The following is a 5439-nucleotide window of genomic DNA, read 5'->3' as shown; positions in this document are numbered from 1 at the left end:
TCTGATGAATGGTGACCTGTGTCACCATGTTATTGTCTCTGGTCAGTGTCCCCGGCCCCCCCCCCCCCCCCCCCCCCCCCCCCACCCACACACACACGCACACACACACACACACACACACATGTCACGCTGCCCCCCCCCCCCCCCCGACCCCTGACCCCGGGCTGGTGTTCGGACCATAAAGATGACTGTGGCGGGAATTCCAGAACCAGGTCAATCATAAACCGACCAAACTGGGTAGAATAAAGAGTCATCCCGAACTTAGAACAATAATGCTCATATATTTGGTTAAGAACGGTACAATAACATGCAAACAATGATACAACAAACAATAAAACATAACGTACAAATAATCAAAGGCCTAGATGGGAGTTCCCCCTGCCTCTCTCCAAGAGCTCCACATCAAGTCCCCTGCATGGGAAATCATCCTGTGTCTCTCCAGAGAGCTGCAAGCTGATGTCCAACGCGTTGCCTAAGGCGAGGACTCCTTATACAGCGGCACAGGTCTCAGAAGTGCGGAGATCAGCTCTGCTCCACACATGATGTGTGATGGAAAAAAATCCATCATGTCGTTTCCCCTTCATCGTGTGATGAAGCGTTATCTAACGTTAACCTTTGTGCCGGGGATATACCACCTTATGCATTCTTCTCCTTGATGAGAACACAGGAAACTCTGTCTTTTAAGTAAACATTATTTGATTTGATCGTTGACAAATGTAATGTGGGGTCTCATAGTGGTGACTTCTCCGTTGGACCCTTTGACCCTTGACCACCCCAAGGGTGTCAGCGAAAAGGCACAATCAACAAATGTACAGATTGTACAAATTTTCCCACTCCTTGACCCCCAGTTAGCCCTGGGGCCGTTCTCTTTATTGGGGCTGGTTTGGGACGGAGCCGAGTTATTGATCAATTAAAGTGTAGCATCTGGCGTGCCCATCCTCCCTGGCTCCCTGCTATCAGCGCTCCTCCTCTCCTCTCCTCTCCTCTCCTCTCCTCTCCTCTTCCTCTTCCTCTGGCCCACACGTTCATAGGAGAACACAAAGAGAAGGATGTGAGATGAGCGGCTGTAGCCAAAGCAACTCCGTTTAATGTGTGCACTGCCCTTCCTGCCTATAAGTGTGTGTGTGTGTGTGTGTGTGTGTGTCCTTTCTGTGGGTGTTTTGCGTGTTTGTATGCATCGTGTTTGTGCCGTGTGTCGTGTGTGGATTTACCTGTGTGTGTAGTTGCACGTTTATATGTGCGCACCTTTGTGTGTGTATTTGTGTGTGTGTGTGTGTGTGTGTGTATGGAATGGTGGAATCCATAACGGTTTTCACTTGCTGTGTCCTCCTACATCACAGGCCAATCAGGTTAGCATCTGATTCGATTTTCATTCCATTTGAGGGCCAGTCTTTGTGGAAATGAGATTTGTGTGTGGTGGGATTAGATTTATGTGTGTGAGTCAGACAATAATAATCAAATTTTTAACCACACTAGGAATACACATTAAGTTGGTGGTTTAAGTCAGTATATCTAGTTTTATGGGAACTCCTATCACTTTGCTCATTATTTGCTTTGCTTTGGATTATGTATACTTGTATAATTGTATAATTGCATGTTTACAGAGATTACACCGCAAATAATAGACACAGACAGGAAGGAAGAAAGACAGACATAAATATACACAATACAAAGCCTTCACACGATATACAATGATTTAACACACACTTGAAGATTACACACAGAGACACACAAAGACATTTCAAAAAACACAGGTGATATAGTTACAATTATTTATTCTCCATGGTTCTTTTTGCCGATGATGGCTCGATGGTTGTTCCGATTATTACTCTGTGGACATGTGAGACCCCTAGTGGACATAAGAGACCCCTACTGGACATGAGAGACCGCTTGTTATGAGAGACCCCTAGTGGATTTAGCGTTCCAACGTCCCTCAAAGGTAATCTAGTTGTGAAATGCAGTTACGCACCGCAGCCACATGATGGCACTGCGACTCTTTCTGAAAACCCACACAGCAGCACTCTTGCTTCAGAAACAGACAGAATAACAAAACAATCCCTTTTTAAAGAAAATGATGAGATAGGGATCAAGGCCTGCGGTGAAGAATCGTTTCTTTTTCAGTAGTCATAATAGCAACCAGGCAAGTCCCCCGTTTGAGGTGAATCATGATGGATAGAGTGGAACCACTGAGATGGATCTCAATTGATGAAATTAAATTGGCCAGATTAGCCGAGAGGAATCAGGACTTTCATTAACTGCCATAATTCCGAAATCCTGTTCAACCCCTGGTTTGACTCCTGCTGAGGAAATTGCGTCTAGACCACGGCATCTATGCTGTTCTCTGCGCACCTGCTCCGCACCCAGATTGAATATTATCGACAGCTGTGGCACCAAAATATTCGTATTTTAATCTCAAGAATTCGTACTCACTCTGTCACTCTGTCAGGCAGGTTTTACTTAAACATGCCACAATCCCGGTGCAACGCTCCGGCCAGCATGGCCTGCCCCCACAGCCCCGTGTCATCCAATCAGTCACGGCCACACGAGTAAAGGCTGTGACCGAAGTGACATTTAAGAGGAAATGTACTTTGAACCATAAAAGTAATTTGGGCTAAAGGTATAAAATTAGACCCAGGAGATGTAGCTAGCACTGCAGTTGGATGTGATTACAGCTTTGGAAGCTTTGATGATCGAATCTCAGATCCAATGTGGCCAGCCGCTGGTCGTTCTGCAAAATCAGCCCCATTCAATTTGGTGATTTTCCACCGTATTACTATAAAATAATTGTATTTGCAATGGAGGGATTTGCTAAAAAAGAAGCCACCGGGATCTAATATATTTTTCGGCCATTTCAATATAGGCTACTATTGGGGGGAAGATATACCTAATTGAAACAAGTTGGTAATGGCTTGGTTTCAATTAAAAGCTGCAAGTCAAGCGGAACTTTGTCATTTATTATTCAGTGGAGCACAGCCTCCTTCCATATAGCCGCGGAGTCGAGATAAGACGCCAAATCTGCATGTGGTGGAGACAAACGTCCATTTCGGAGATATGATTTTCATCAGCCATCCAAGTGTGCACGCACGCACGCATGTTGCACGATTGCAGTGTGTTTGTGCAATACAGCTGGACTCTGACAGCGAGGGGGGAGACATTCCACGGGGATGGCTATTAGGGGAAACCTGTTGTGGAGGTAGGCGCCAGACCTCGACGCTGGAAACTACTGTCACTATTATGTTAGCAGCTGTCAGTGGTGGACGGCCAATTATCATTTCTCATCTGACGCTTCTGCTACGGCTACGGCTGCTGGGGTTGGTGGGAGGAGGCGGAGGCGGTGGTGGGCGGAGGTGGTGGTGGTGGCAGTGCTGGGGGCAAGGTTTATGTGTGAGAGAGAGAGAGAGAGCTAGAGAGAGAGCTATAGAGAGAGAGAGAGAGAGAGCTAGAGAGAGAGAGAGAGAGAAGGATGGAATACTAGGATGGTGTGATGGTGGTGGAGAGGAAGAGCCAGGTGGAGGAGGAGGAGAAGATGGGAGCTGAGGTGGAACAAACAGCAGATGAGGCTGGGGACCAGTAGGGGTTCTTCCTGCTATAGGCAATGTAGGCGATTGCCTGCGGCGACAGAGTCGTGCGTGCAGGGAAGCAACACTTTACAATGAACTCTCCTCCATTGGTTTTTCTTGTGGTCCAGCACACACTGGGCTTTTTAGTGGCGGAAAGTAGTGTTTATGCACAGGCCTGCTACGCTGACCCTGGATGGCTGGGAGTCAGCATCAGCTAGTTGTGCTACTCAGTCACCCCGCTTGTGTTTCCTCACATGCATTGCAGGAGCTGTGTTGTGTTTGGGGATGATCAACGCTAGCGTTTATACAAAACAGTAAGAGGTGATTTAAAGATTTAAAGTCGTCACGGCACAATTTGGGGAAACAAGAAAAGATGTTCAGTGTTACGGCTGCACCTGTGAAGATAGTTCAATGATTGTCGTCGTCCCGCACTACGATTGTTCTTGTTTTAAATACACCATTTTGCAGACGAGGAAAGATGCATTGTGAGGTTAACCGATAATTTCAATGCATAGTTTTAACACCTCATGCTTACAAGTGTGATGACTCATATTCAGTGGAAGACTTAAAATGGCTAGATAGGGAAGATACAAGCAACAGAGTGATTCAGAACACCAGGAGCACCATGCTACTGTATTCTAACTGGCACGCATGTGAAAGGTCAAAGGCGGGAGGAATGATTATATGAATCTTATTAAGGACCTCATATAGACCTCATATAGGCCTCCGTAGACCAGAGGAAGATGAGATGAGGCGAGGAGATGAAAGCCTGAATATCCGTAGCATGTAAATCAGACAACAAGCACCATGACACAAGGTGAATCCCTCCTCAGCACAGGAAATGGAATCAATTAGACGGCCTTCTGGCAAGTGAACGTACACTGGGAATGTTTTTATGGTAATAATGAGTGTAATTACAATATATTTCACTCCTTTCACATGGATTATGCAGTGTAAATAAGCAGTCACAGCAACAATGCGTACGTGTGTGTGTGTGTGTGTGTGTGAGTGTGTGTTTCTGTGCGCGTGCATGGATGAATGTGGTCGCACGTGTGGGTTTGGTGCACTCGTGTGTGCCTTGGTGTGCGTCGTCGGGTATTCATTATGTCTATAAGTGACATCTTTGCATATGTGTGTCTCAGTGCATGCATGCGTGTGTGTGTGTGTGTGTGTGTGTGTATGTGTCTCAGTGCATGTGTGTGTGTGTGTGTGTGTGTGTGTGTGTGTGTGTGATGGTCATACTAATGGGCGGAGAGCGAGGTCTCTCCTGGGACTTTTCCCACAGTTCTGCAGCTCGGCGAGTCCGCCCCACCACCACCGCCAGGAGGTAATCGCCGTTAGATTCTGAAAGATGCGACACACATTATTTCTATGGGGGAGGAAAAATTGATATTCACTTAGCAGCATCTTGGTGTTTTCATCCATTTCAATTATTTATTTTTTCGCCTCTGTCCGTCAGCTAATGTGGCTGTGCTACAGCAGTGGCGCAGGCAAAGGCAAAGTATTGATTCCAAATGTTTTCTTTCACACTTTATTTTTGCCCGCTGTCGATTGCGATGCTCAATTCAAAAGGTTCTCGCAGATTTGGAAGAAAAAGATGAGGAAAAAAAAAATATATATATTTTGAGGCAGAAGTTTCACCGCACGGTTTCACCCCGCGGTGTGACAACAATGAAACACAAGTGAAATGTGATGAAAGATGCCGTGTTTCGTCTAAGCGTAACCCTAACCCTAACCCCGTGAGGTTGTGCGCTCCCTTTCACAGATGACCATCCTTTTCGGCGCATTGATAACGCAACACAAAAGTATAAGATGCTAGCTCCGGCCGTAAAGACCCCCCACCGCCCAAGATGACGCCTTTGATTGAAGCTGGCCTGAT

The 5439-nt window shown here is 46.4% G+C and overlaps 1 protein-coding gene across 1 annotated transcript in view; it reads right to left on the bottom strand.

The window, feature by feature from the left end:
* The window catches only part of LOC311344800 (rho guanine nucleotide exchange factor 9-like), a gene marked incomplete at its 5' end in the record, with an annotated part of 95014 nt that overhangs the window by 14931 nt on the left and 74644 nt on the right, over positions 1-5439 (bottom strand). The gene's annotated exons all lie outside the window — the stretch shown is intronic.

This window comes from Micromesistius poutassou (genome assembly GCF_964030765.1).
Source record: "Micromesistius poutassou genome assembly, chromosome: 6".
Lineage (NCBI taxonomy): Eukaryota > Metazoa > Chordata > Actinopteri > Gadiformes > Gadidae > Micromesistius > Micromesistius poutassou.
This window is presented reverse-complemented; position numbering and strand designations above follow the sequence as displayed.